Genomic DNA, 14,512 nt, shown 5'->3' with positions numbered 1-14,512 from the left:
CGTTTTAAAAGACAAATAATCGTTTAAATCATAAAAACAATTCTCCAACAACCAATTTGTCAATGTTTTCTTAAAACAGCTTCCTTCCAATGACTTCAGACAATCTGGTAGTTTATTATATATTAAAATACATAAGTTAAAAATATTTTTTTCATAAATAAAACACTTGGAAGGGGACTGATATAGCATGTCTTTATACTGTCTTTTGACTCTGCTCAACCCAGTAAAAAGCATAGGCGTGAAGTATGTAGTAAAATATAGAATACATTTATCGCTAAATCATGGTGATCACATCAAACGGTAACCTAACATCATCCCTATGAAAATGACCTCCGTTACAAAATTAACAATACCGTTATTCTAACACAATTTATTGTAAAACCAACCCAACTGCTTTTACAATAGAGATAATGATAGGGTTTTTCAATGGTAGACGTATGGGGTGGTTCCCTTTCAATAAACGTCAATCAAGTTACAATTAAATGCACCTTTATATGAGTTACTCCGTAGAGTTACTCCTTTTGGTACCAGAGAGTTGATACTGCAAGTGTTTAAGTTATTTTTTTTAATATTTAATATGCCTTTTGTTAAAGTTAAGCAACTTTCGCAAAGGTCAGTCATAGGATGGGTGACCACAAAAAAAGGTTTCATCTCGAGCTCCTCCGTGCTTCGGAAGGCAAGTTAGGCCGTTGGTCCCGGCTGCATTAGCAGTCGTTAATAACCATCAATCCGCACTGGGCCCGCGTGGTGGTTTAAGGCCCGATCTCCCTATCCATAGGGAAGGCCCGTGCCCCAGCAGTGGGGACGTTAATGGGCTGGTGATGATGATGCCTTTACCCATAACCCATGACTTTCCAAGCTACGTTCCCCAATATCAATATAGATGGCGCTGGAAAGATTTTCCTTCCAGGCACAATTACATCTTCCACCCATAATTCATCATCATCAATTTAAGAGCCACGCTCTTGTCGGTGTAGCATTTTCCATTCCATTCTATCAAAGGCCAATTCCTTGACTCCCCTATAAGACACGACGTTAACCTTTTCTTTAATCCACCCATTATTATTCTGATCAAAAAAAAAGAAGCAGATAGCCACATAATTCTATACATAATGCGATCAAAATATCAAGAAACAATTATTTTTAAATACTTATGCTTCTTTTTTTCATCTGACAAGTCCGGGTTTTTACAGAAGCGACTACCTGGCTAACCTTGCAACCCGTGAAAGGAAAACCAGCCCAATACAGGTTAAGTCCCATACTGGGGTTCCTCACGATGTTTTTTCTTCACCGCTGAGCACATCAATCATTTGTGACCCAAAGATGAATTCGAAAACAAATTCGTAAATCTTTGGTTTACGTAGTTTAGGTTAATAGTCTCCGTGGTTTAGTGGTTAGAGCGTTAGGCTCACGATATCGAGGTCCGGGTTCGACTCCCGATGGGGACATTGTCGAAATCACTTTGTGAGACTGGCCTTTGTTTGGTAAGGACTTTACAGGCTTGAATCACCTGACTGTCTGAAAAAATAAGTTGATTCCGTGCTTCGGAGGGCACGTTAAGCCGTTGGTCCCGGCTATTGCCCGTAGAAATACCTCCACCTACCCGCAGTGGAGCAGCGTGGTGGAGTATGCTCCATACCCCTTTTGGTTGATTGAGGGGAGGCCTGTGCCCAGCAGTTATGTACATTATGTATGTTTTAGGTAAGTTTTATTTAGTACCTAGTTAGGTTATCCGTGCTGGGATTCGCATTTGCGACCTAACGGTGTGAGTCCAGCGTTCTGCCAACTGGTGCTATAAAAAAAGTAAAATTAAAAAAAAAAGAATTATCAAAATCGGTTCATAAACGACGGAGTTATCCCCGAACAGACATAAAAAAATATACGGTCGAATTGAGAACCTCCTCCTTTTTTGAAGTCGGTAAAAAGGTGGGAGAACTCTATAGTCCTATGAGACCCTCACTCTACTCAGACGCGTGTCTCACCTGCGCACCCCGATAGGCACGTTGGGCACGGTGCATCCTATTGTTACCCACCCTCCGATCAAACACAACATTGTGTACAAAATAAATGTTTTAATATCAATATGTCGGAAGAATTATCTGTTCACGTGGGAAAAACCCTTCACATCAAAAATCGAAGCAAGTTTATGATTCGTAAGAATCGGGTAGTTTCCTAGGTCAAAGATAAATTATGAAATTCTGATTAAGCTAAATAAAGATACATCTAACATACATACATACATAAACTCACGCCCGTAATCCCTAATGGGGTGGGCAGAGCCACAAGTAATCAAAGACAACTTGCAGTCACTGTTGATACGAAGTCCAAAGATGGATATGATGAACCTTATGGTGATAAAGATACATCTAAAGGTGTCAAAAAACGTTTTCTTTTTTCGATTTAACTTGTTTTTGAATAAATTTTAAATTGGAACTTTTTAAATATGATGTTTTACCTATATGTCGTGCCTTTTTGAAATTTTAAATTTTTGCATGCCTGACAATGGTGAAGTGTGTGATCTTGGTGAATTTTATTTAAAACCTTTATGTACTACATTTGAAGCAAATAAATTATTTTGATTTTGAATTTTAATAAAGAAAAATTTAATAACAAGTGCGACATTTTGTCACGTTTTTCTATGACGTCACAGGTTGCTTTTTCACACAAATTCCTTAGTCACTTCCCGTTTTGATATTTAGTAAAAAGTAACTGATTTGACTTGTTGGAATAGTTTCCACGGTTTTATTTACTTCTCATAATAAGAGGGTAGTCCCTATTATTAACATAATATAGCATCACGCCTGTTTCCCGAAGGGGGTAGGCAGAGATATAGTAAAGATACACTCCTTGCCAGGTATAAAGTCGTAAGTCCAAAAGTCCGTATAAGATCCAAATCCCATTATTTACCTAACTATTACGTCTAGAAATCTAGGTGTTAAGTTCCATTATGTTTTGGATGAGAATTAGTAAGTCTAAATATATATATAATCTAAATATATAAAATATACTATATACGTCTCACTGCTGGACACAGACCTCCCCAATCAACCGGAGGGGGTATGGAGCATACTCCACCACGCTGCTCCACTGCGGATTAGTGGAGATGTTTTACGGCTAATAGTCGGGACCGCCTACATAACTTGCCCTTCGAAGCACGGAATCATTTTACTTTTTCGGTCAATCGGGTCTGCAAAGTCCTTACCAAACAAAGGACAGTCTCACAAAGTGATTTCGACAATGTTCCCACCGGGAATCGAACCCGGACCTTCAGATCGTGAGCTTAACGCTATAACATCTAGACCACTGCTGTGCTGTTTACGTACACAAAATATTCCTTTAAAGTATTTCATTATTCGACTCTCCGAATATTTCAGCGTATACCTACCTAATTCCTACTCCATATAATACCTGCATAACAGCTACACATTAGTTAAGCTGCACTTCAATAGCAACTGTTCAGATGGTCTCCAAACTGAACAGCTCTTGAACGAGAGACGTTGCCATAGCAACGGATATCTATAGCTATTATGCAGGTACTATAGTAGTTATACGCTGAAATGTTCCGAGAATCGAGTGGTGAAAACATAAGGAGATGTTTTGTGAGCGTGACTGCTAAGTTTATGAGAATTCAAATTCAAAAATATCTTTATTCAGTAGGTAACATAGTCACACTTTGAATCGTCAATTTTTACGTAACGAACGTCTCATCCGCCTAAGAGACTAATGTAGATAGGGGGTTTAAAAAACCCACAACGAAGCGATTCATCGAAAAAATCAATATTGCTATTTGACATTTCTTTGCATTGCGTACTTACTCGTATATGCGCAAATGTCAAATTACAATATTACTTTTTAGATTAAGTGTTGAATGAATCTTTGAGGGTTGAATGTATCTTTTCAACCTTACGCACATACGAGACAAATTGATAACCTCCTTTTCTTGAAGTCGGTGAAAATGTTTCAACGCGCTTCGAATCCGTCTACTTTGGCAAAGGAAAATATTGCCATAATTTCGGCAATTGGTTTTGTTTTTTAAAGTAGCTTATCACGTACCTTCATGTGGTAGGTGCTCATATGCTCGGTAACCTGTAAGTTTTAAATGTCTAGGTATTTTTCTTTAAAAATATGGACAAATTCAAATTCAAAATTCAAATTCAAAAATATCTTTATTCAGTTGGTAACATAGTTACACTTTGAATCGTCAATTTTTACATAACGAACGTCTCATCCGCCTAAAAGTACTGCAGCTGGACAAACAGGTGATAAGCTGTCAGCTGCCAGTTTGTCCGAAAGTAAGACGATCCGTGCTTTGGAAGGTACGTCAAGCCGTTGCTCCCGGTTACTACTTACTGATGTAAGTATGTAGTCGTTAGATAAGCCAGGGGCCTTTGGCAATTCAATAGTATCCCTGACACCAGGGTTGATGAGGTTGGTACTCCACCTCACACCCACACGATAAAAGAGAAGAGCTGTCATCTTAGATAAATATCCTTCCTAGGAACTGGAATGTTAGTGTGCCCGCTCACAATTTGAATCCGTATGTTTTCAATATATTAATGGCGAAGGAATTAATTCGTCTGTCGCCCTGACGACGCGACTGTCGCGCTGCTGTCGCCAGTGACACCGCGACTCTCAGGACGGGAACTATTACGATATTGGACTGTATTTTATTGGAAGAATCTTCTATTAATCTTTTCCATGGTATTAAAACGTTTTTTTTTTTTTTCAATATACCTATTACATTGGTCTAAGAGGAAGCGCTCGGTGGCGCAGCGGTAAACACGCTCGGTCTGCGATTGTTGAAGTTAAGCAACTTTCGCAAAGGCCGGTCATAGGATGGGTGACCACAAAAAAAAATTTTTCATCTCGAGCTCCTCCGTGCTTCGGAAGGCACGTTAAGCCGTTGGACCCGGCTGCATTAGCAGTCGTTAATAACCATCAATCCGCACTGGGCCCGCGTGATGGTTTAAAGCCCGATCTCCCTATCCATCCATAGGGAAGGCCCGTGCCCCAGCAGTGGGGACGTTAATGGGCTGATGATGATTGGTCTAAGAGAAGACTCGGTGGAGCGTGCGTACTCAATTTATCTTGCGATGGATGTGCCTCTGACTAGCCCAATTGGGTGTAGTCGTGAGCCTATGTCATCTAGGTACTTAATTGTGTTTATTTATTTGGCACACCAACAGTTACTACAATATATTCATGCATCATATACATTTAAATCACTCATTCATTTGTTTTGGGGGTTTACCTAAACCACTGAATTCGGCTTTATGAATATGAATTCATGTTTGGATCATAGATAATTGATACCACATAGTTTCCAGGATTTGTGCTCGGTTAATGGCAGTAGGTTCGCCCCATTAAATAGGATTTAAACATAGTTGGCGTGGAGTGGATGTATATAGGTACGTACAACACTACCTATACTTACATATTATAATGCTATATATATTGTTGTGTTTTGAGACTTACACAGATGGTATTCACTAGGCCAGATACTATCTCTGAGACTTGAAATCCTTGAAAATCCATTTCTACAATAAAAAAAACCCTCAATAAAACGGAAGTTTCAACCAATAAAATATTCTCACGAGAAACGTCATCTTAGATACGACCTCCCACGCGCATTGTTCGAAATACAAAAACACAAAATTCGAATGTCGTTCAAAATTCCAAATTCGTAAATTTAAAATTTGAAATTGGAATGGCCGGGCGGAAGCGCACGGTAGCTGATGCGGCAATTAGCGGGTAAATGTGAAAACGCCGCGAGACTAGCGAGCATACAGCGTGTGGAAATATACGCTATGACTCATGGAATATTACCAGTCTAAAGATAATTATTTTATTTACTTTTTTTTTTATTTTCCAGAACAGTTTCGTACACCACTAATGACTTATCATATTTCGCGTATTTTCGCGAATACATTTGAGCTTCACGCCTGTTGTTCTTAAAGGAGTGGGCTGAGCTATACGATATCAAAAGTCATCTTGCACGCACTTGTGGTACTAATTCCTGAGATGATTGTATCCTTAGAAAGGATACATTTTCTATGTAATTTTTTACGACATATCCGGGTCAATAGATAAGCAGCTAAACGTCTTCTGTGTTTATTATTCACCCCTAGTCCAGCAGAAAATCATAAATGTTTCTTCACTTTTTTTATTTATTTATATTAAAACCTTATTCTACTACATAGTTTGAATGATGCCGTTAAACCACAGAGGTTTGTTGCATTTATAAACAGAAAAACATTTAAAAGAATCATTTACATGACAATATGAGGTAGATAACATCGAGCTAGGTGTATGTAGTTTATTATAATTCACTATTACAATCTGATACAAACTAACTCGCACCATCGTAACGAGTAGGCATAAAAAATAACAAATTAACTTTTTTTAAAACAGTTATGGCTGGTGCTCTATGCCAGCCATATTTAAATTCCACTACATTCGAAAAACAAAAAAATATAAAATTAAAATTTAGAATTTTAAACTTAGAATCCCCCTGTATTGATGTAAATGATCAGTGCACGCGGTGTTCACACGTCGCTGCTCAATGGGGGAAGGCGGGGGGGATACCGGGACTTACCGTGCATTGAGGCGTTTTATGGTACAGAATAGTTACCTTTAAAACATTACCAGATTTCAAAACATTCAACTAGACATTATACGTACATCATTCTAAAAATTACACTATTAGGATGTATTCCTAAAATCAGAGGGCCTTGGTAGCCTACTTGGAAAAACGCTTGACTCTCAATGAGAGATCACAGGTTCAAATCCAGCTCGGGCATCAACCAATTATAAAATGTGTTTTCGAATACATGTTTGGATCTTAAAAATATTAAGTGGCTCAGCGGTGAAGGAAAACGTCGTAAGGAAACTCTACAAGAGAAATGTATTTTCGGAGGTATGTGACTTAACCTAAGCTGTAATTAGTCTAGGTGGAAGGTCAGACAGGCAGTCGCTCCTGTAAACACCGGACCTGTTAAATCTTCAGGATAGGTAAGCGGATTCTTTGTTAAAAGAGGTTAAAAACGGTAAATCTATAGGGAGATGCAATCTATGTTGAAGTCCCATTTAAAGGGGCGAAAGTGTTGCCATTAACCGGGCACAAATTCTGGAAACCACGTGATATCAATTATCTAAGATCCATACCTGAATTCAAACTCATAAAGACGAATTTAGGGTTTACTAGCTTTTGCCCGCTACTTCGTCCGCGTGGCCATCTTTCGCAGTTTAGATTTTTTCATACAAATGCTTTTTCCCGCTAACTCCCGTTCCCGTGACAAATTTGCAATATCCTGTTGCAACTAAATTTCAAGCGTCTAACTTGAGCGGTTTAGATTTTTCATACAAAAGGATTTTCCCGCTAATTCCCGTTCCCGTGGGAATTTCGGGAATTCCTTTCTTAGTGCACCTCTACTGTAACTAAGCTACGTCCCTTCCAAATTTCAAGTGCTTACGTTAAGCCGTTTAGGCTGTACGTTTATATGTCAGTCAGTCAGTTTCTCCTTTTATATAATTTAGATATAGTCCGAGCTGATACTACTTTCTTGCGGTTTTGGACAACAATTTTACTTTTTACTATGCGTTTTGTTCTAAAACAGCTTCAATAAAACTCCATCTACATTATAAGCACAATTAGACTCTCAATTACCACCACAGCTTCACCATCAGACACAAAAATTCCCGGCCGGGGATCGAACCCCCGTCCCCGAGCGTGGCGCGCGCCCCTACCAGAATAAATCAGTTCCGTGATTTAATATTAATGATGTTTTAACCTTAGTGATTTATCTTGTTTGGTTCGAGAGGAGAGATGTAGCGGGGAAAATTTATTTTCTTTCCTTTTTTCTTTTCCCCGTCTCTAGTTACCCCGACAAATAGCGACAGCATTAGCAGAACGTAGTGGGTAGCTCACTGGGACGGGCTAACCTATAAAATGCTACTTAGGTTCTATGACGATCTTGTGACGTAACGAGTAGGCGCCGCTACTTCAAAAGCGCACCCCTGATGCCGGGCAGCAGCGGTATCAGTACTGGTTGGAAACCGAGGAAATGGATTCTGGTAGGGCTCTAGCTGGAACATCACCGATTGAGAAATGGGTCGGAGTGCTGCGGAACGGAAGACGATTTGGGCAACCCCCGTTCTACACGCCCTAAGTATGGAGTAATGAAGGCGATTGCTCCACCGACAAGGCGCAGCTCTTAAATAAAGAGAGAGAGAGAGTTACCCCGACGCCGTTGATGAAATCATTAGTCATTGATCATTGTGAGAAGCTGCAGTAGTTTTATGCGGACGAGACGTTCTACAAAAAATATAGTGGCCCCGATTACTGCAGACACCTCCTAATTTTATTTTAAGTTATACCTGTCATTTTCTTATCCGCCGAAAAGGAAAGGGACAGATGATTGACAACTGTTAATTTTAAAATGAATAAATAACCCGGGAGTTGAAGAAAACAGAACCATATTGAAGACTATAGAGAACCGGAGAGGAAATATGATTGGCCACCTGATACGACACGATTCATTTATAAAAAACACTATAGAAGTAAAAATTGAAGGGAAGAGAAGAAGGGGTAGACCTAGGGGAACATTAGAGAGAGAGAGAGAGAATAACTGAGTGAAATAACCATCTCGTTTATGTAACCCGTTCGACGTGAGCTGTCAACTTAATTCTGTCGGGTTATGGGCCAATATAAAATTTCGGAAGGGCTTTTTAAACTTCGATTGTCGACTGACTGTCGATTACCCGTCGCTTTCCTTTTCGGCGGATAAGAAAACGACAAAGACAGTGTGAAGTGGTGATATTTTTATCACTTGCACCACTCTCCAAGACACCTCCGCCAGTTGTTTATTGCTAATAAGACCGTAAGCCGTGGGGACATGGCCAATATATTCTTTTATACGGCTTATGCCCTTACATAACGCTACAAGATGAATACTATGAATGCATGCATACTTTACATACATCTTCTTCTTCTTCTATCGTGTGGGTTGCGAGGTGGATTACCAACCTCATCAACCCTGGTGTCAGGGTCTCTATTGAGCCGCCAAAGGCCCCTGACATGGCTCACGTAACGACTACTTACTTACATCAGTAAGTAGTAACCGGGACCAACGGCTTAACGTGCCTTCCGAAGCACGGATCATCTTATTTTCGGACAATCTGGCGATCATCCAGTAATGCCCTAGCCAAACTAGGGACCACAAAGTAATTTTTGTGATATGTCCCCACCGGGAATCGAACCCGGGACCTCCGGATCGTGAGCCGAACGCTCAACCACTGGACCACGGAGGTCGCCATGCATACATACATACAGTCCCATGATTATATTACTTTTTTTTCTGGGAGTCAAAACAAACATTGCGTTTTTACGTGTTGCCATTAACCGGGCACAAATCCTGTTACATACGTCGTAATGTCACGGGTTTGAATCCCGGCTCGGAATCCTTTTTTTTTTAACGTGACTTATTGTAGATTTGCCGCAGATGGCATTAACTACTTGGCCGGAAAAAACCGAATTCATGTTTGGAACATAGATAATTTTGATATCACGTCGCTTCCAAAATTGATTATTAATTTTTTGGTTTCCGGTTAATTGAACCTTATTAGATGGGACTGAAAAATAACTCTCGAGGAGTGGGAGTATGTACTTTACACCTCTGTCTCTGCCTTTGTCAGGGGCCTTTGGCGGCTCAATAATAACCCTTACACCAGGGTTGATGGGGTTGGTAATTCACCTCACAACCCACACGACAGGCGTGATGCTATGATTTGTTATCCATTTTGGTGCTGACATCAGATCAATTCTAAGATTTTGACCATAAAATAATGGCACAGATATTTTTTTTTGTAGAAAATAAAACATTCGCTTTTTCTCTTCAAACATGGCGTTCCAAAGTAGTGGTGAGTTATAAGAAAGCACTTGAATTCTCTGCTGAATATTTTTGAAGTCAACTCAACCTACCCGCCATAATACCAATTGGGAGTATCAAGCTCTCTAATATCATCAGTAAACTTGGAGATAGGAGGTTTGGTCCTGCTCCAATTGTTGGCGCGCTCTATCGCGTCTTGGGGGTGGATGATCTCCGGCTGCTTCCCGTAGGCAGCCACTTTGAAGACTGCTGACATCGCGAAGTAGACTTCCACGAAAAAGTCTATCTGTAGTATATCGTAGTCGTGGCACATGGGCTTGGGGCCGGCGCACCACCGTCGCAGGTGTACGTACGGCTCCTCCTCGATACCTCCTAGATATATCACCGTGAATGATACGCAAGAGTATTCTACGTTTGTATACAGAGTTACCTGGAAGAAATGAGGCATAGAATAAGGAATAATTAACGGTCTCCGTGGTCCAGTGGTTGAGCGTTGGGCTTACGATCCGGAGGTTCCGGGTTCGAATCCCGGTGGGGACATATCACAAAAATCACTTTGTGATCCCTAGTTTGGTTAGGACATTACAGGCCGATCACCTGATTGTCCAAAAAGTAAGATGATCCGTGCTTCGGAAGGCACGTTAAGCCGTTGGTCCCGGTTACTACCTACTGATGTAAGTATGTAGTCGTTACATGAGCCATGTCAGGGGCCTTTGGCGGCTCTACAGTAACCCTGACACCAGGGTTGATGAGGTTGGTACTCCACCTCACAACCCACACGATAAGAATAAGAAGAAGGAATAATTAAATTTATCAATTAGGCCGCCCTGATGCCGGGCAGCGGTATCAGTACTGGTCGGAGGCCGAGGAAATGGATTCTGGTAGGGCTCTAGCTGGAAACATCACCGATTGAGAAGTTGGTCGGTGTACTGCGGAACGGAAGGCGATTGGGGCAACCACCGTTCTTACGCCCTATCTATGGAGTAATGGCGATTACTCCACCGACAAGAGCGCAGCTCTTAAATAAAGAGAGGAGACCGCCTATTGTGCTTATTTTTATTCGTATGTTCATGTCCTTTGTCCATGTCGTTGTGGCGTTGTGTTGTCGGAGTGCTGACGTGCATTGAATGCGGTCGTACATTTAATGCTAAGATCGGATATGTCAGTCACTTGAGAGCACACGAACGATGCTCTCATTAGTTGTCAAATACGGTCAGGAAAGGATTGTTATATGTCGTTGTGCAATAAAGTATTATTGATTGATTGATTGAATAATAACACATATAGAACAGCAACTTATAGTGTTTGATAGGATTAGTTGAATTGTTTTATTTCAGATGTCTTTGTATCCTAAACTGACACGTTTATTATTTCGTTTCCTATTTATTTATTAATGCTGCTGTTATCAGACTTGTGCCGTTAACAAACAGTTTACGTTTTTTTTAGTATGTAGTTAATTATTTAGACTCATATATGTGGAATTTTTTTGTTGGCATGTAGCTTCTTAAAGTTGTATACATTTTGTGTTATTTTGCTGTAAATTTCCCTAAAATAAATAAATAAATAAATAAACTCTCAGCTCCCCACCAGCGGCTTACCTCACCTTCCCTCGGTCTTACTTTAGTCTTCAATCGTATGGACGTCAGACGTCACACACACACATGAGCGTCAACGATTAAGTACGTCAATGTGTTGTGTCTGTGTAAAACGATGTGTTTTGTATGAAGTGACCGGAGTTATAAGGAACAACCGGGTAAGAGCCTTAAAGTAGTTAATACCATCTGCGACAAATCTACGTCAAGAAAAGAAACAAAGGTTAAGGAACGCGGTCAATGATTTCACGTAATCAATCTTCTGTTTTGACATGGCTTATTGTAGATTTCCCGCATTAACTACTTGGAGGACAAATGAAGAGCGCTGAGGACTTTCATCCTGTACAAAATTTAAGACAACAGCCTTGAGGGTGCCCAGTTAGGCGCGGACCTCGGCTCAGGGCGTCATCTGAGAGGATGATACTACTTACTAACATTGTATCTGATGGTTTTAGTGCGGTACATGTGTGGGCTGGGGTCCGTCTCTGGTATGATGGTCACATTGTTGAGGTCCGTATATATTTCTGTGGTCATCTCCTCTATGTCGCACGGACCGAACCTCTGGATCCTAGCGAGAGCTGCCGATATAGAAATAATTAATAAATTAAACTAACAGCCTCCGTGGTCTAGTGGTTAGAACGTTAGGCTCACGATCTGGAGGTCCGGTTTCGATTCCGATGGGGACATTGTCGAAATCACTTTGTGAGACTGTCCTTTAATTGGTAAGGACTTTTCAGGCTTGAATTACCTGATTGTCCGAAAAAGTAAGATGATTCCGTGCTACGGAGAGTAAAAACACCTCCACCAACCCGCATTGGAGCTGCGTGGTGGAGTATGCTCCTTACATTTTAACTTTGCCTGTGCGCAACTCACTGACATCGTTTTATATTAGTCACTAAATGGTTATCAGTGGAAACCTGTAATTAGTTTTCAATTACATGCATACCATATATTCACGCGTCGGTAAGCAAACGCGTCAGCGGGATATTTTCCATTATTACGATTGTGTGTTTTTCCTGTTGTTCTCATGATTGATAAGTTATCATGATAAATTTAATGAGTCTAATTAACCCAACCAAAACATAACATAGCAACCCACATCTCCTCATGACGATGCGTCCCGGCCCCAGCCTAGTGATAGCCGGCCTGCCCATCCTGGCGATGCTGGTCTTCACCCAGCTGTGGTACATGCCGTAGTCGATGAACCGAGCCGGCTCCGAGCACCCGGGGCCGTACACTCCGAAGCCCAGCTGGAACATTACAAGCTATATGACAACTTAGTCAAACGGGATTATTTTTACGAAACGAGAAAAATTAAAACAAACGCGTCTCATCACGTTTATGTTCAAACGTCGTACTCATTATTGCGTATTATTTAAAATAATAATATATACCTACTTAATAAAATAATAATATATAAAATTAATAATTGAAATTAAAATAATTATTAAAATTGAATCGAAATTGGAGATTGGTGCTTAGAAAAGCTTTAGTCTTCTCCTGAACGTCCGAGTATAAAACGATTGATGAATGTTGAGGAAGCAAGAGAAGTATGTCAGGATAGAAGCAAATGTAATTCCAAAGTGTCTGCTTACACCGGTGGGAAGTAGGCATGAGTTTATGTATGTATATATTAAAATTCAAAGTCAAAGATAAATATTGCACAAAATAACATAAGTTGATGAATACGAATATTCCAAATTGGGCTATCCAAATAGATTTTCGATTACTTTAGACTGGCTTGTATTTAGAATTTTATAATCTATCTTTGGCCCAGTTTGGCCACATCGAAGCAATTCATCGAAAAAGCAATATTACAGTTTGCCATCTGCACATACAGGGTGTTAGTGACATCGTAACGAAAACTTTGAGGGATGATTCAGACCATGATTCTGAGTTGATATCAAGTGGAATTTTCCGTCGCAAAAGTATGGATAGGAAAATAATTAAAAAAAAAACACAAAAAAATCATGAAATTTTTGACAGGAAATTCCACTTGATATCAACTCAGAATCATGGTCTGAATCATCCCCCTCAATATTCGTTACGGTGTCACTAACACCCATACCTACTTGTATGGCTACCGTATGTACTTGTACGGGGTGTAAGTGACATCGTAACGAATACTGAGGGGGATGATTCAGCTGATTATTCTGAGTTAATATCAAGTGGAATTTTTCATCGCAAAAGTATAGAATTGAAAATAATTTAAAAAAACTAAAAAAAAAATCCTGATTTTTGCGACGGAAAAATCCACTTGATATCGACTCAGAATCATGGTCTGAATCATCCCTCAAAGTTTTCGTTACGATGTCACTAACACCCTGTATAGAAGTAAGTGCGAAATGTCAACGAATGTCGAATAGCAATATTGCTTTCTAGATGGATTGCTTTGATGTGGCCTTTTAACCTCCCAGTACATACCAGCAACCACCGTCCAGCCTGGTGGACGACCAGCACAGTGCCACTTCTCCAGATACAAGGTACTTTGTCCAAAGCCTTCGCACACGCCGTGTATTTAGGCCACATGCTTTTGAAATCCAACTGAAACACAAACACATATATTCTCAGATAAGTAATCATCATCACCAGCCCATTAACGTCCCCACTGCTGGGGCATGGGCCTTCCCTATGGATGGATAGGGAGATCAGGCCTTAAACCACCACGCGGGCCCAGTGCGGATTGGTGGTTATTAACGACTGCTAATTCAGCCGGGACCAACGGCTTAACGTGCCTTCCAAAGCACGGAGGAGCTCGAGATGAAAACTTTTTTTTGTGGTCACCCATCCTATGACCGGCCTTTGCGAAAGTTGCTAACTTAAACAATCGCAGACTGAGCGTGCTTACCGCTGCGCCACCGAGCACCTAGCAATTATAATAAAAAAGTTTATTTAGGTAAAACCTACGACACACATTACATTTACAACATTAAAATATACACACATTAATATTTAGTTGGAAAACATAAAGTTATATGGGTGGTGCAGCTCACCAAAAAAGGCTCAGTGAAAATTTACCCAGAGGGCAACACT

The 14,512-nt window shown here is 40.3% G+C and overlaps 1 long non-coding RNA gene and 1 other non-coding gene across 2 annotated transcripts; one reads left to right on the top strand and one right to left on the bottom strand.

Annotated features, from left to right (window-relative positions):
- Positions 1-10,355: 10,355 nt before the first annotated feature.
- Positions 10,356-10,427, top strand: Trnav-uac (transfer RNA valine (anticodon UAC)). The gene has a single exon. It is a non-coding gene; the product is annotated as a tRNA-Val (tRNA).
- A 1,500-nt stretch (positions 10,428-11,927) lies between these two features.
- LOC126377652 (uncharacterized) lies at positions 11,928-13,969 on the bottom strand. Its single transcript, XR_007567954.1, has 3 exons — positions 13,904-13,969; positions 12,579-12,729; positions 11,928-12,057 (listed from the first exon to the last, which is right to left on the bottom strand). It is a non-coding gene; the product is annotated as an uncharacterized LOC126377652 (long non-coding RNA).
- Positions 13,970-14,512: the final 543 nt, after the last annotated feature.

Source organism: Pectinophora gossypiella, chromosome 23 (genome assembly GCF_024362695.1).
Source record: "Pectinophora gossypiella chromosome 23, ilPecGoss1.1, whole genome shotgun sequence".
In the NCBI taxonomy this organism is placed as follows: domain Eukaryota; kingdom Metazoa; phylum Arthropoda; class Insecta; order Lepidoptera; family Gelechiidae; genus Pectinophora; species Pectinophora gossypiella.
This window is presented reverse-complemented; position numbering and strand designations above follow the sequence as displayed.